Here is a 17,744-nt window from a genome sequence, read left to right as displayed (position 1 = left end):
ACTTTTCAGAATGCCTGTGGGATCGAAGCGAGAGCTTTATTTGAGTTATGGGTAGAATGTGACACTATCTTTCTTATGTTAACCATTATGCTCACTGGTGAAATACAGAGCCCCAGGCGCAAGGTATAATATTGTTCCGAAACAATTGCAACACTACTGCTAAGTGGTATTTGTATTCTGCCTATATAGAATTTTTGCAGAATATTATGTGCATCATCATTTAAGTTTAATAATACACCATTTACAAGCATATTTCCGCACAGTGACTTTAGGAATAAACTATTTTAATACAAAGAAGACGAAACATAAGCAAACACATACCAATACGACTTACATCCAGTTATCATCTCTCTGAAGTCATACCATCTATCTTAGTTACATCAATAAAACGGTAGACTACTGATATGCCACATGCAACATGCACGTCAATGTGCTGCCCTCACATTAACCACAGCTCCTATTTCGCTGAGGTTTGGGCTATATACAATTATTTGTTTTTCTGGTACCAGGTTCTGTCTGATATCTGTGAATTCACGGATAAGAATAAGACTGTCAAAAAGATGAAGGAGCCCAGGCCTTGGTAAGATGATTTGTGGGTAAAATAATTTCTTCAAAACGTTGTATCTTCTGTTAATTCAGACAAAATGAAAACGTTTCATATTATCGTTAACATTGTTTCATGGCAACATGCATTCCATATAGACTTTCTCGCATGTTTTTGAAAGCATAAATTTACATAACATATTTTAGTGTTTTAATAAATATACTCAACAATTATTTATTTTAATGGTGATATTCATAAAACTTGCATCGTTGATATAGAATTAATCTTCATTTGAAGCTTTCGTGACTGCAGGAATCCATACTCTTTGGTTTTTTCGGTAAAGTCATGTAGGTATTATAATTACTCATGTAAATTTACCCACGTAAAACTGATTTTGCCCCTGGATGACACCCAATAATGAGAAATGGCAACACCCTTGCACAACTGCACTTTAGAAGAGCAGTGAGTATGTATTGCTTTGTGGCTGTAAAGACGAATGAAATCTAGACTCAAATGAAGCTGCAATATGTCGATAACTATGAATAATGTCAAAGGCACACAAAACATTACTCCAATTTGCTAAATAATCTTCTTTTAAAACGTTTGGAACGCAAATGGACTCATATTATATGTCAAAATAAACTATGTGTAGGCAGCCCGCCCTGTCCCTCTCCTCCCGTGAAACGTAACGAGGTCGGCGAAATAGACAACACAAATAATAAAGTTCTGCGTTGTGTTCTGTCCTCCTGAGAAGTGGGCGACTCCACAACAGATGAGCACCAGAGGTTTTTGAAACGCCAACACTTTATTTAAAAGTGTGCGCCTGCAATAATGACCAGAGACCACTCCTATCACCCTCCACGTTACACAACACCTCCGCTCAATCCCTCGGCCCTGAGTCCACCCCAAATCTCAATCGGGGGTGTGCCCTGTACCGTGAATAGTCTACACCAGTGATTCTTAACCTGGGGTGTATGCACCCCCTGGGGGTGAAAGATGCCCTTTCTTAGACCCAAAGGGGTGGATGCTGCGGTAAAGGTTAAGAACCACTGGTCTACACGCTGCTCAGGGTGGCCTGCTGTGCACGTGAGGCTTGGGGTCCCTATCACTGGTCATCATTGCCTATTATCATTTTTAATAAAACGCAACTGGCTCTCCGCAGAAATTACAGCAACACGTAGCAGAGTGCCCAATTATATATATGATTAATCACAGGTAAGCTCACACCGGCTACACATTGTTGCAAAGTCAAATGACCCAAGTGTCCTTTTTTATTGAGGATAAGAGAGGTTAAAATATGGCAAATCTAAAATCATGGTATCCATTTTTAGTATATGAGTATAGTTGTTCACTTAATCGACCCTGTTATCTACAATTTGCCAGGCATAACTGGATTTATGGCTTGGAATGTAGTTAAGGTTTACAATGCTCCACTGGAAATGCCTTGCAACAAGCACTCTCTCTGCAAATCATTTTACATTATGATCCATGCCACAGTTGATTCCACCATGTAAAGGAAACACAACATGAAAACTTTACATCTTATCACATGTATTCACGATAAAACAGTTTATTCGATAAATGAATGTCGTAATCCATAATTTCCTGAAGTTAAAATGAGTCGAGTTGTCATATAGGCTTTCAGCTCTCTGAGGAATGCATAACTATGAAAATGCAAAAAAGGTCATATTAAATGAGCACAACTTCACGATGAATCTCTCAAGATGCTGGTTTTTTTCTCTATCAAACAAAAATATTCCGTTGTAGTTAGAGGCAACGTGTTGCTAACAGGTGACCAGCTGGCATCGAAAAACTAAACATTGTAAAGCACAAAAACGCTGATTCTTGTAGCCCAACCAGTACGAAATTCGTTTTGTTTTATTTCGTGTGCTGTATGAGGTATTATTCACATATTTGTCATTCACAGATTAGATGTCATAAACGACAGCTCGCCACAACATTTGATATTGCTTTGATTTGTAAGAAAAGTCACATTATCGTAAACTTGACTGGCCATCTCGCACGCACGGACATGTGCAAACCCTTTGGGAGGTCATTTGCAGATTTGAAGCTTTCGTGACTGCAAGGATTCATACTCTTAGGTTTTTTCGGTAAAGTCACGTAGGTAAAAGAATAATAATAAAATAATAATACATGAAAATAACTCAATTAAATCACGACGTTTCGGAGGCAACACAAGTCTCAACACAAGTCTCCGTCTTCAGGTGGGACCATCACAGCTAAATTTACTGTATCAAGTCAATTTAGCTGTGACGGTCCCACCTGAAGATGGAGACGTGTGTTGCCTCCGAAACGTCGTGATTTAATTGATTTATTTCAATGTAGTATTATTATTATTTTACCTACGTGACTTTACCGGAAAAACCTAAGAGTATAGGTCATTTGCACTTTGCACAATTTCTATCGGCTCTTACGTATTAGAATATATGTTCATGAACTAAATGCCAATGTCGAGGTCTGCTAGCCACGACAGGGGTTAAGAACAGAGTTCGGATGGTTTTGTTCCTCCATTGATGGAGCTCAAACTCCAGTGGTTTACTATATCGTCCATATTCTTTGGGTCTTTCGGTAAAGTCACGTATATAGGTTCAAAGAAAATAACAACTACGACGTTTCGATCGCAACACGAGTGGTCGTCATCAGGTGGAGAAGAAAGAGGGGTTAGCCTCTAAAGGCAAACTGTTTATAAAGGTTTAAAATGGGTGTAGCCCAAGTGTCAGAACGGATTGGGCGGGGCAAAAGAGCCCTCGGGAAAACAGATGTTTGTTCTGTTATGCAATCATTTAATGGATGAAAGAAATCGGAATATATATAATCATCCTGTAAAATGAAAGAACAACTGTGAGTTTCTTTCTCTCATACATTACAGATATGATAGTTGTTTTTTTATATTCATGTGCCAGTATCAGTATTCCCTGCAATACCATTCACTGTTTTATAATATACTGAAATATACTTACTTATCTTTCTATTGTTTCTCCAAAAGTTGTTTTATTTACAAAACGATGCAGGTACACACAGAGGATATGAAAGGCATTGACACCAACACAAACACATTACGGATTGCAGTTGCAATGGAAACCTGTCTACACCGCGTGTTTCAATAAACTGTTTCAATAAACTCTACAACCCCCTGGTGTCTTCCTAAGCTCTGATATCCCTGTAAGAGAAGGAAAAAGGGAGGGGTGGAAGAGGGGTGGAAGAGGGGTGGGCTAAATACTCTAATGAATGCTTTTAAGAATCAATGCCCACTGGAAGAGAGGTAGTGAAGGGTTCCATGTTTGGTGGTAAGCTTCCTCCCTGCCCCTTAGTTTTGTACTTAGATGTTCTAAAGTGATTTATTTTTTTACAATCTATTGGCCCATTCCTGCAGTGTTGGGGGAGCTTGCTTTGTTCCAGTTGGCTATAATTGTGCATTTTGCCATAACATTGCACATTTTAAAGAGTGTATTTGTCTTCCTGGAAAGGCTTTGAGGCTTTAGCTTCGTATGTTCGACTGTTGTTATCATGAAAAAGTAGGCCGATGACTGAATCACCCGATTTTCACCCGATCTCCTCAAATCTCAGAAGCTAAGCACAAATGACCCTGGATAGTGCTTGGATGGGCGATCGCGGTGCATTGCAGGTTGTTATAGGTGGATGTGGATCTAGCTGTGTTACGTGGTCAACAGAGGGCAGTGCAGAAAAAAAAACCCGTGTTGCATTGTGATTATATAACTCTTCACATCCACGCTGCCCACCTTCACCAACCCACGTTTACCAATTCGGTGAGAGTATGGTCAAATAACTACGGAGAGGCCCTCGTCCAGCAGTGCATTTACAAAAGGGATGCACAATGTAGATTATTATACCAATCTGTGGTCACCCTGTGGTGAAAAATATTTAGGCAGCTTTGCACCTGTAATATTATCTCAGAGTTGCCACCAGAGCATGACTCGAAGCACATCGCCGTGTCCTTGCCACCAATTTCGAATGATAATAGGAGGCCATTCTCAAATTTCAGCCATAAAGCGTCATGGAAACTACGTACAATAAGATTAGGGATAATCAGTTCACTGATGTTCTGATATCCACCTGCCCGGGGTTAGAATGTCCATTTAAACTGGGGAACATCTCAAACAGCTAAACAAGTCAGTTTATTTGAAATTATTCTGAGACTTGGAGGGGTTGTGGTAGTTGTTTCAATGAGTCTCGGATGCTCCCATTGAAATATTGTATCTCTCCGAGTAGCACATGTTTACACTAAAACTATACATATGCCCACACATTATAATGAATCACATTTCCCTTTATTTTTCGTACATCTTACAGTGGAAATTAGAGAATCTTCTTACATCATAAACAATAGAACATTATGTCGTGATATAAGAGCGAAAATTCCAAGTTTGTAAATAATTATTCCTAACCAGGTTGTTGGGGGGCGCCTATGGCGGGGACAACACCGCATCGAGGAAAATGATCAACGGTGGCTGCGTTAGTGAGACATTTAGCGTGTATGTTATTCAGAGAGACAGAAATAACTGGTAGCATCGGCAGGTAGGATGGAAACATCACAGCCAGTTATGACTTAAACTGGTTAATAACGTCCTTCCAATGATTGTGTTTTCTAACGAGCTGGATGTCTCACTAGCACAGCCACCGTTGCGTTGGTTCGTTTACATTGACATGCTCATCTCTCACAATGCAATGGCCACCTCCACAGCTGCGTGGTCGTCGTGGAGGTGCATCACCGATCTTACATTTTACATTGACATGCTCATCTCTCGCAATACAATGACCACCTCCATAGCTGCGTCTTTGTCATGGAGGTGCATCACCGATCTTACATTTTACATTGACATGCTAATCTCTCGCAATGCAATGGCCACCTCCATAGCTGCGTCTTTGTCATGGAGGTGCATCACCGATCTTACATTTTACATTGACATGCTCATCTCTCGCAATACAATGACCACCTCCATAGCTGCGTCTTTGTCATGGAGGTGCATCACCGATCTTACATTTTACATTGACATGCTAATCTCTCGCAATGCAATGGCCACCTCCATAGCTGCGTCTTTGTCATGGAGGTGCATCACCGATCTTACATTTTACATTGACATGCTCATCTCTCGCAATACAATGACCACCTCCATAGCTGCGTCTTTGTCATGGAGGTGCATCACCGATCTTACATTTTACATTGACATGCTCATCTCTCGCAATGCAATGGCCACCTCCACAGTTGCGTGGTCGTCGTGGAGGTGCATCACCGATCTTACATTGACCTCCAAATTCCACCTCTAGCCCCGACCACTTACCCTTGGGCTGAGCCCATCTCAAGCCTATATAACTTCGTGTTTCAGCAGCTCTCCCGCTGTATTTTATCCTGCCTCGGCAGCTCTCTCACTATTTTTTTTCTCACCTGAAGACGATTGCTTGTGTTGCGATTGAAACGTCGTGATAATTTTATATATTTTTTTTATTTACGTGACTTTATCAAAAGACCCAAAGAATATGAATTCCTGTAGTTACGAAAGCTTCAAGTCAAGATATGAATATACTGTTTAACTATGGCATGACAAAAATAATATACTTTTTACAAATCTTATGTCTCACCGATTAATTACTTGGAATTTTTATTCCTGAAATCTTCACAAGACCATTGCGTATTATGTTTATATGTCTATACATTCAATATACCAAAACAAAAGTAAAAATTACACAACAGCATAATTCACTCTGATACACATTAAACAAGTGACACACGTTGAATCACAAACAATGCCGAGCGAACGCTGTTCAATAAAAAATGTTTAAAAGTGCTCAGGAACCTCAGAAACTCTAATTTTGCCCGTGAGTTTTACATAACAATCGCTCGGGCGATTGTAATCTGCAGGTTAGGATGAAAGAGCGCTATCGCCATCAGCACCCTTCACGCCTGACATTTGGCAAGGATCACTACACTCTGGGTCATCGCATCTCACACACACTCCTCCAGCGGCTGCTTTATTTGGGGACAAGCGGAGGATTTACCGGTCAGCTCTGCACGGCACCCACATGGAGAGATAAACACATCTCATTACCCCGAGGGCCTATGTCCATCAGCCACTGACATTTCTGTAGAAGGGTCTCTTGCTTTTAATGCCGATCCTGCCTGTGATAAGGTAAAGAAAAACCAGTGAAGCCACAACCATACACCTTGAACACTCTGTCTTTTTTGCAGGGAGGTTTCCTTATATAATGTTTTCATGTTGCTGCAGTTTTATTATAACCAGTCCTGTAGCGATATATACATTCACAGAATTCAGCAGTTAAAATAGATTCATTTTTTCATGATACCTGCGTCAAATCATGCTTGCCAGTGATGGTTATTTTTTATTCATGTATAGTTTATTCATTGCCGCAGTTAATCTTGTCCCTGCACCCACCAGAGGCGCTACAGTGCATCACAAAATAAAAGGATCAAATCCTGAATTATTTCGCAACTGAAGTGTGGCAATGTATAATTTTGCATAGTTGTGATATTAATTATATTTAACTGTAATGCTGTTTCTATCCAGTAAGCATGGATTAGATGTAATGTGAAATTTATTTATTTGAAAGTATTTTTTTTTATGTTTAAATATTTCATGATGAACCTATAGTTTAATCTAAATTTGGAGCTTTCGTGACTGCAGGGATTAATCTTTGGTTCTTTCTTTATACGTGACTTTACCGAAAGAATCAAAGAGTAACCTATAGTTTGTTGCAATTCTCTTCTACATTTTGAGTTTTTTTAACAAGAGGAAAAGAAAAAGTTAACTTCTTTCCGAAAAAAACTTAAAGAAAAAACTTGATAGGATGATTGAATTTGTGGGTTGTTATGCTATATGTATTATACCTGGCATATTTATATAATATAGCTCAAGAAACTAGCATGAGATGACAAATGGTCTAGAGGTTATATGTCATGTGAATTTTTAAAATTTCATCCTGTTATTTTCTAAAATAAATTTGTGGATTTATACCAACTGTACTTTGAATGTTTCACGCACACTAATGTACAGTATTTATTTGTGTAAAAGTAATGATTACATGAAAATAGAACTACATTTATTAAAATGTACTTGCAATGTCACTGGTAAATATATATTTTAAAAACACAATTTCCCAGGGTTCAGCAACACTGATTCTGGTATCCTCAGAGCATGAGGATGAAATGCAATGGAAGGTTTATTATGCAGCACACTCTCCCTCCACCATGGACTGGAAGACCCACGATCATTGACTAACTATTGCAGCCAACATTCCATGCATTTTATTTTAATTTAACCGACTTAAATGCGAACCCACCAGCCTCGTCATGGAAGATGGGCAGCATCATTAAACAGTCATCCAAAAGTGCTGTAATGGTTTTGTTGTCCTTCCCCCGCACCTCCGATTATCACGGTTGGCAACTTAGAAGCTCAAAATACATGCATGGTGATTCCAAAGAACACAGGATGAGATGTTATTATCCTTTGTGCAAGCACTTCCAAGAGTTCATGAACAGTGAGCCTGGTGAAATTTGGGGAGCGCATCGTCAGTAGTGAACCTTTGGGTCCTAGGGTGTTTCGGCCTTTCATACTATACACCCTCCCCAAAGGCGGCCAGCGACAGGGTGATCAATCCTACGCTTGCGTCCCGTTTCCAATTAGTCATAGGAGTTGCCTTGTTGTTGATAGCCAACATCCCATGGGACTATGCATGGCAGGGGCGTCCTCCTCCCTGAGTCAAGCATTGTTGACTGCATACCTCCTGGCCCTCTCACTTTGGGGCCCAGCTGGGGTCTTTCCTCTTCATCCAGAGCCACTGACTGCTGCCTTCTGCCGCCTCCGATACAGCTCTGATTGCCGAACGCTGGCTCTGGCCCTTAATTCCCAGGTCTCTAAGCAGTCTGGTTGTAGATGTTGCCACAAAACCTCTGCAGCCCACCTCCACTGGTAGGACTTCTGTGTTCCAGCCATGATGCCGTGCTTCGGCAGCTAGATCGGCATAGCGCAGATGTTTTCGCTCATAAGCCTCATCTACTGAGTCCTCCCAGGGTACTGTGAGCTCAATGATGAAGACCTTCTTGAGCGAACGGGACCAGAGCACCATGTCAGGTCTTAGGGTGGTGGTTGCGATCTCCGGAGGAAACACAAGTTGCCGGCCAATGTCAGCTAGCATTTTCCAGTCGCGGGCCAAGCGCAGCTGGTCTCGCTCTATTGGTGTAGAGCCGCTCTTTGGTGGTTTAGCCCCTTCGCGGACAAAGGTCGTCCGTAAGGGGTGTGATGCTGCTGGGGGTGGTAGGGAGTCGGTGGCAGTTCGCTTGTCCTCCAGGGCGGATGCAAGGTTTTTAAGGACTTGGTTGTGACGCCAAGTGTAGCGTCCTTGGGTGAGGCTTGTTTTACACCCTGTGAGAATGTGCCTGAGGTTGGCTGGCATGGAACAGAGGGCACAGTCCGGATCTTCACCATACCATTGGTGAAGATTAACTGGTGTTGGAAGGACGTCATATGTTGCTCTGATGGAAAAGCTCAACCGCCTCGCTTCCATGGCCCACAGATCCTTCCAGCTGATCTTCCTCTTCTCCACACTGTCCCATCGAGTCCACTGTCCCTGTTTGGCAAGAGAGACTGCCTTGGCCCACCTTGCAGCCTCCTCCTGATGGTGTACTTCCTGCACTACCATCTTCCGCCGCTCTGGTGCAGTGGCCTTACTCCAAGCAGCACGGCTAGTTAGTCCAAAGCCTCCTCTCCCTTGCTGAACATGACCCACAATGTCAGCATGTCTGAGGGCTGCTGTTGCCTCCTGGACTGCTTTTCCTGGCCTCCATTTGCGCCCAGTTGCCAAGGTCGGCGCGTTGTTGCTCACCACTGGGTCTCGAGATTCATTCAGTGTCATCTGGAGCCTGGTTTTTGCACACTTGAATTCCTCGGTTAGACTGGTGAGGGGCAGCTTGAGGACACCATCTCCATAGAGGCCTATGGTGGTAAGGCATCGTGGAACTCCGAGCCACTTCTTTAAGTAGCTTGTGACTCCTCTTTCCATCTTCTCCACTGTTGAGATTGGAACCTCATACACTGCTAGGGGCCACAACACCCGGGGTAGGAGACCAAACTGCAGACACCAGGCCTTTAACTTTCCAGGTAGCTGGGTGTTGTCGATGGACTGGAGGCTACTACTGATGTATTTGCGCAGCTGTTGCACCTGGTCTTTGTCCTTCAGGCTTGCATCATACCACCTTCCAAGGCGTTTTACCGGCTGCTCAGACACTGTTGGGATTTGGTCATCTCCGATGAAGAATTTCAGGTCACAGAGTACTCCCTTCACAATCGAGATGCTGCGTGACTTGGATGGTTTAATCTTCATACGGGCCCAGCTGATGTTCTCCTCGAGTTTTCTGAGCAGTCTCCTGGTGCATGGGACAGTGGTGGTCAATGTTGTAATGTCGTCCATGTAGGCTCTGAGTGGAGGGAGGCGACAACCAGAGTCGACTCGCTGTCCACCAGCAACCCATTTTGAGGATCTGATGATAACCTCCATTGCCATTATGAATGCCAATGGAGAAATGGTACATCCCGCCATTATACCTACATTCAGGCATTGCCATGAGGTGGTGAACTCTGAGGTGGTGAAGCAGAACTGCAGATCCTGAAAGTACGACTTCACCAGGGTTGTGATGGTGTCCGGTATGTGGAAAAATCTGAAGGCAGACCACAGGAGTTCATGGGGCACAGAGCCAAATGCATTGGCGAGGTCGAGGAAGACTACATGGAGGTCCCTTTTCTCCACCTTGGCCATTTGGATCTGGTGCCAGATCATGCTGGAATGTTCCAAGCAGCCAGAGAACCCTGATATTCCTGCCTTCTGTACAGATGTATCGACGTACGCATTCCTTTGCAGGTACTCGGCCATCCTCTGGGCAATGATCCTAAAGAAGATTTTACCCTCGACATTCAGTAAGGAGATTGGGCGGAATTGGCTGATGTTCACTGCATCCTTCTCCTTAGGGATCAGGACCCCGCCTGCCCTACGCCACACTTTGGGTATTATCTTTTTTTTCCAAGCTATTCCCATAAGCCTCCAGAGGAACCTCAGGACGTCTGGTGCGTTCTTATACACTTTGTACGGGACTCCATTTGGCCCCGGGGCTGATGCTGTTCTTGCCCTTCGAACTGTGTTTTCCACCTCTTTCCATGTCGGAGGGCTGGTCTCAATATGATGTTCCGGGGGTTCAATGGGTGGGATATCTGATGGGATGGCCAAATGTTCATGTCGCTTTGAGTCAAAGTTTGTTGTTCTCAGGTGCTCTTCTAGGTCTTTCTTTGTTGTTTTTAGGACTCCACTTTTTTCCTTCGTGAAGAGACTTTTAAGGAACTTGAAGGGATCTTTATAGAATCGAGTTCTAGTTTGTTCTTTCTTCCTTCTGCGTTTCCGTAGGTTCTCTGCTCTACGGAGGGATGCCAACCGGGTTTTGGAAGATGGGCAGCACCATTAAACAGTCATCCAAAAGTACTGTAATGGTTTTGTTGTCCTTCCCCCGCACCTCCGATTATCACGGTTGGCAACTTAGAAGCTCAAAATACATGCATGGTGAATGTGGCTGTGTCCCAGGGATGTATGTGTGTAAGTTGAACTTCTCTCACACCGTACGTAGCCAACCGTGCTATTTGATGGTGCGGATCGGGTTGTGGGACTCCCTAACATAGCATAGATATCAAAGGTAGATAAACCCAGGGATTCAAAGAAATGTACAAAGACTGGGAGAACAGCTGCTACTGTACAATATCTTGCCAGCCACCAACCACCACACCATGACATTGGCCATTAAATAAAAATCCTATGTCAGTTCAGGTGTCACCCAGATTAGCAATGCCTGCTTAGTCCACTCGGGAACCATAGTTGCACAATTTGACGTTACACTTCGTGGTCATCCCATTTTAAGGATAATTGCACGATCGCCAAAAGTAAAGCCTCCCATCAGGTCTGCATCTTGTCCATGAGACTGTCGAAGGGGTTTTCTTGTCTCTGGACTCCACAGATATTAGGGAGCCATAATGTCCAAATGTGCCTCCATCTAGACTCTTCCATTTATCGTCACTCTTGCAAATGAGACAATCCTAGTCTGTTGATTTCCCACCTGTTTAAGCAAATAAACTTGAATCTTCACAAGATAATTATTAAGAGGATGTGCCAATCTCTGGATGGTAGGAATAATTGCGGATTGGCCCAAGCTTACAGGTAATAGAAGTTGTGAAGAAGACGGTGGTCGATAATCAAGGTGTCATCGTATTTAGTTGCTTTTTTATATTCGCGTTATATTTTTAGCCTTAAAAATATGTCAAGTCTCCTCTCACTGACTCACTGTCGAGTATAGAATGCTGGAAAATAGTCCTGCCATTCTAAGCCACTCTTCATGAAAATGGAAACGGACTTGACAATACAGAAGTGGAATGACGCAGATGACACTGAAGTGGATGTAATCTATTTTTGCAAAGAAAGCAATGAACAGAAAGTGCCAGCTGTGAAAGCAGCATATAAGGAAAATGACTTGGCAGGAATGTACATAGATGACATAACCAAACCGACATGAAATCACTCAGTGATGAATTATGTGCAAGGCTTCCATTGCTTATCTTTTAAAACTGCAAAGCAGTCGTCACACGATTGAACACGAGCCCTCTATGTGGATGTAGTGTCTATGCTGTTTGTTATAAGCTCCGACTTTACATGAGATGAAATAACAATAATAATACATATACACGTGAATGTGGTTAATTGTGCAGACATATGCAAAATCTTGACGGTCTCCATAAGCTCAATGGGCCACACAGTGGTTGTGAGAGGGGCCTCACCTATACCACCAGTATGTATTGAACAGACCACACACACTCCTGGTGAAACTCAACAAGTCTAAACCATTCCAGTGATTTCTTGCTTAAAGAAATGCTGCTGGAAAACGCTGGTCCCTGATGCCCATTGGCTGAAGGAGCAAAATGTTCCTTCATCATTTTGGTGTTGAAAATAGACTCTCCGCTGATTATTTATTATATAATTCCTACAATACAGTAGTTTGTTTTAGGCGTGCATTTGTGCATTGGTTCATTAGGTAATATTGATCCTTACGGACGTAATGCATACAATGAATTGCGCATGTAAGAATGGACTATTTACAATTCATGACGTAAAATGTTCATGTAACATTTAGGCTAACAGAGTGAACAAAGCTGTTCAAACAAGATAGAAACAAATCGCAAACAACTCAAAAGAGCTTTTAAAAAAATGATACAATTAATGTATTTCATTTGAGTATGAGCAGATACTTTTACGATAGTATGTAAGGCTTCGTATCCACATGTTCTTCTCATATGTATCAAGTGATTATGTTCGTGTTTGAAGAGTTCGACATTTGGACATGTGGTGACTCTGTGGCTCAGGGTTCAGAGCAGAATCATAAAAAAAAAAAATTACTGGAGGAATCCCATGAGCTATGAAGGTATTTCTCACAGATGTCCAGTAGAGCACTGAGCTTGCATTGCTGGGAGCCTGGGTTCCATCTGAAAGGGCATCTGTGAATGAGCACGTTCTCAAGTCTAGCGGGCTAACGGTCACAGGATGATCGCCGCTGACTACGCAAAAAATCATCAGATTAAATGAGATTTTTTTGGTTTAACCTGACACGTTAGGTTTCCTGGTCAGAATTGCTGTTTTAATATACGTTTTTAAACACTCTGTGATGAATGCTTATCTGTAGCAAGATGTGCGGGAAAGTGCGCCCCTCATTGTGCGAATATAAACCATACAAACTTTAAACTATTTATTTTTATTTTGCCAGGTGAACTACGAAGCTCTTTTTCAGAAGCGACCTGGCCACAAATGATAGCTCAACGAAGTGGCTTATCACGTGGAAATGTATAGCAGCCAAATACTCTTAACGCATGTTTCTAAATGTGAAGAGAAAAATCGGAAGTCCCAGAGAAACTCAAAATATATAGCAGGCCTCAGAGTCGGGATCGAACCCATGACCTCCTTTTTACGAGGCGAAGTAACTAACATCTCAATTTATAGAAGCAATTATATGAAATCTCCTCTGGTGGGCCATTCTTTAGCCCGCAGGCTTTCAGGAGTTTAATATGAATATTTTAGATCAAGTCAGCTGCAAAGAGCACAGGATCAGTTGGCATATTGGCTCTAGTTAATTCTACAGATTCAGTTCTGTATTGGCAAGTAACCATTAGAGATCCATGAGAGAGTGGGTGTCAGGAGCTCCAAGAAAAGGATGCAGACACTGTAGGTATCGTGGGTGTCTGGAAACCCCCAACATTTTTAGATATGGCTAATGTATGTATGTTGAACTTCATTTGCACCGTACGTAGCCAACCATGCTAATTGGAGGTGCGGGGGAAGGACAACATACTAAGGGACAGCAACAAAAATGTTCGACAATAATTATGGCGTTTTTGAGGCCATGGTTCGATCTTTCCAGTAAGGTGACACACGCTGTTTTGCTGATGATAGAAAATGTTAATATATAGTAGCACATGAACAGCAGTTCAATAAGAATAATTGCTTTTTTTATATAGCACAATTCATGCAAGCTGCATCTCGCAACACCGCACAATCCGCAAACACGGAGGTGGATATATATGTTGATGTTTTCAGCCAATTTCAAAAATGTTTATAAGCGTGGCAGAAAAGCGGAGCACCCGGAGAAAACCGAGACATCCGTGGGGGCTGCACTCTAGCCCATACAGATGGAAGAGATGAAGGCTAGTCAACATTTTGCTGGACCACCGTTTCCTGGCAATCCAGGATATGGTGCCCCAACACGGATGAGAAAGGAGTGTCACAACGTTTGTGCGAGCCACCAACCCTTGCCACCACAGTGCTGGATTACAGGCGTGTCAAAGCCACCACTGGCCGATCGTGCCACCACCGCCTAAACGTCTCAGGCGGCGGGGGCTAAGCAAGGGGAGTACTTCATGGTTGCTATCTGGAATCTGCTACTGCTGCCGCTGCTACTACTGCTGCTACTACTGCTGCTGCTACTGCTGCCGCTGCTACTACTGCTACTACTGCTGCTGCTGCTGCTACTACTACTACTGCTGCTACTGCTGCCGCTGCTACTACTACTGCTGCTACTACTACTGCTGCTACTACTACTGCTACTACTGCTACTACTACTGCTGCTGCTGCTGCTACTACTACTGTTACTACTACTACTGCTGCTGCTGCTGCTACTACTACTGTTACTACTACTGCTACTACTACTGCTGCTACTACTACTGTTACTACTACTGCTACTACTACTGCTACTACTACTGCTGCTACTACTACTGTTACTGCAACTACTACTGCTGCTGCTGCTGCTGCTACTACTACTGCTACTACTGCTACTACTACTGCTACTACTACTGCTGCTACTACTACTGCTGCTACTACTACTGCTACTACTACTGCTGCTGCTACTACTACTGTTACTACTACTGCTACGACCGAGGAACATTTCCTAGGAGGCTACCCCGGATTTACATGGTGTCGCTGCACAGATGCTCAAAATCCCTTTAACATGGCACACTGATGCAACATGAACAGGCGCATCATGAACTATACTCTTAGGTTTTTTCGGTAAAGTCACGTAGGTAAACATTTTTAAATTAATAAAAGTAAAATAAAAAGTAAAATAAAACAAATTAAAAAATTCACGACATTTCGGAAGCAACACAAGCCTCCGTCTTCAGGAGGAACCGTCACAGCCACGACAGCTGTATCCGAAACGTCGTGAATTTTTTAATTTGTTTTATTTTACTTTTATTAATTAATTTTTTTTTACCTACGTGACTTTACCGAAAAAACCTCAGAGTATGAATCCTTGCAGTCACGAAAGCTTCAAATCTAGCATCATGAACTCTCTGTTCAAAGCATGCATGGTAATGTTGTCCCATTATATTTATCTTCCTGCATATGTGAGAGGGTGTGCCAAGCAATTCTAAAAAAATAACCTGTAAATTAAATGTGTACACAGTCCTGCCGTTGAATTTCTCATCCTATAAAAATGTGACGCTGCGTTGATGCACAGGCACAGGCAACGATAAAACTCAACACACTCATCAATAACACTGCATAAAAGGAAAAACGATATAATACGTGACGTTTTGGGCAATGGCTCTTCTTCAGAGCACATGCATTATTAACAACACTATGTAACACAACTTTTGTTCCTGGGTAGTAAGTGTTATTTCGAAATTGCTTATGCCTAAAAAGTATAGAAGATGGCTATTATCCCCCACAAACTTTGCTTTTGTGACCAGGACAGTGATATTTTGAAATTTACCTATTTTCAATGAGAAAATGGGCGAATTTGTGTCTTTTCGTTCACATAAAGTCAGAAAAAAACAATATATGAATCAAAATTAACATGTATTTATACTAAAGTGAAACAAAAATGACTACAAAAGATTTAGAAGCGAGTCGTAGGTAAAGTTTAGAATATCACTGTCCTGGTCACAAAGCAAAGTTTGTGGGGAATAATAGCTATTTTCTGTACTTTTGAGACATAAGCAATTAGGAAATAACACTTACTACCCAGGAACAAAAACAAATTGTTACACAGTGTAATGAATGTACGTGCTGTGAATGCAAGTCATTGCCTAAAACATCACCTATTATATATTTTTTTCTCTTAAGGCAGTGCTATTAACGAATGTTTAGAGGTGTTTTTTGTCACAATATAGGAGGATGCTTTATATGATTTCAGTTAGTTGTGGGGGTGATTTAATTTGTATCAATGGGCCTCTGCAATCACAAGCCACACAGACTGGTTTGTGGATTGAAACTTACCTCTAAAAAACACGGAGGCCACAGGTGTAGTGCCATGAATGGAGGGGTAAAGAGCATCCCAGTGAACGTGAAATAAGATGTTTTATTGTCAACATGTCTCCACAACTATCATTAAAGTGTAAAAACAGTTCTTCTTGTGAACGTACAAACTCAGTGATTTAACCACTTGGTGGTAGCTGCATATTATACATTTGTTTTTCTTTAAGAACAAGACATTCCTATATTAATCACCAACCAACAGATAAATGCAATCAAATTCGGACAAATTATTGGCCCACATTTATTGACTATGCCACAACATAAAACATGTATAGTACCTATAACTAGAGCCTGAATCATAGCCTTCTTACTCCTTGCATTGTAAAAGTGTACCCATGTTATGAGTATTTACAAAGTTAGATTGTCTGAATTTGCAATCTAGTAACACGGACATATTCAAACCACATTAAAGAAAGGGAAAAAAAACATGATACGTGGATACTCTTTTCCCCGTGGTCAAGTTTAAGAAAAATCACACGAGTCAAATTATCTCAGACTGCCCATGACCCCATGCCTACACTTCGCACCACAGCGTCGTACACTGCAGCATTGTTCTGATGAAAGAAGGGCTCAGCGAGTGTTGCCTCTCAGCGCTCACTTCTGTCATCCTTTTACTGCAATTTCAGCTGAAAGCCTCACTCTGAAGTGAGATGAAAACCATCCCGTCGCAAGTCAGGAACACTGCTCAATACGTCGCTGAGACTTCCTGATCCATTCACTGCCCTCATTTTCTCATCCCAGGATATCATGTTATATCTATTATGCAATTATGGGCTATGCGCGTGGAGAGAGCTGAAATGCCTTATTCTGGAGCGTGAGAAATGTGATACTGTGACCATATGTCAGGCACGAGATAGAGCTTACCAAGGTGGCTTCAGAGGTTCGTTCAATCCACCGCAGTAATACAGTAAATTGAAAAACGATTGTAATATGTCACGTGCACTTTGAATTAATCTGTGGGATGAGGCCTGTGTCTAAATTATACAATTCGGCAAGGCAATTTATTACACAAGCTGCGTGTTAAAAAAAAAGCATTAGCAACTGGATGTACATACTTCTGCATACGAATGTCGACACGCACAAAAGCACACCGTTCAACTGTTTTCTTAAGTGGTTTGCTCTTATTTTGGTAAAATTATGTTAATGCAAAATTGCCTGACCACAAATTTGCAGGCGTATTTTGCATTGTACCTTGGGTCCAACTCATCATTTTAATTTAAACTCTTCGCTAGGGGGCAAACTTTTGAGAACTCCTCCGTATAAGTGTTGGCATACATGTAAGAAAGTACACAGAGGCATGCAATATCTACCAAGC

This window comes from Lethenteron reissneri, chromosome 24 (genome assembly GCF_015708825.2).
Source record: "Lethenteron reissneri isolate LAM-NWPU_2019-01 chromosome 24, ASM1570882v1, whole genome shotgun sequence".
Classification (NCBI taxonomy): domain Eukaryota; kingdom Metazoa; phylum Chordata; class Hyperoartia; order Petromyzontiformes; family Petromyzontidae; genus Lethenteron; species Lethenteron reissneri.
The sequence above is the reverse complement of the archived record's forward strand: the minus strand, read 5'-3'. Positions refer to the sequence as shown.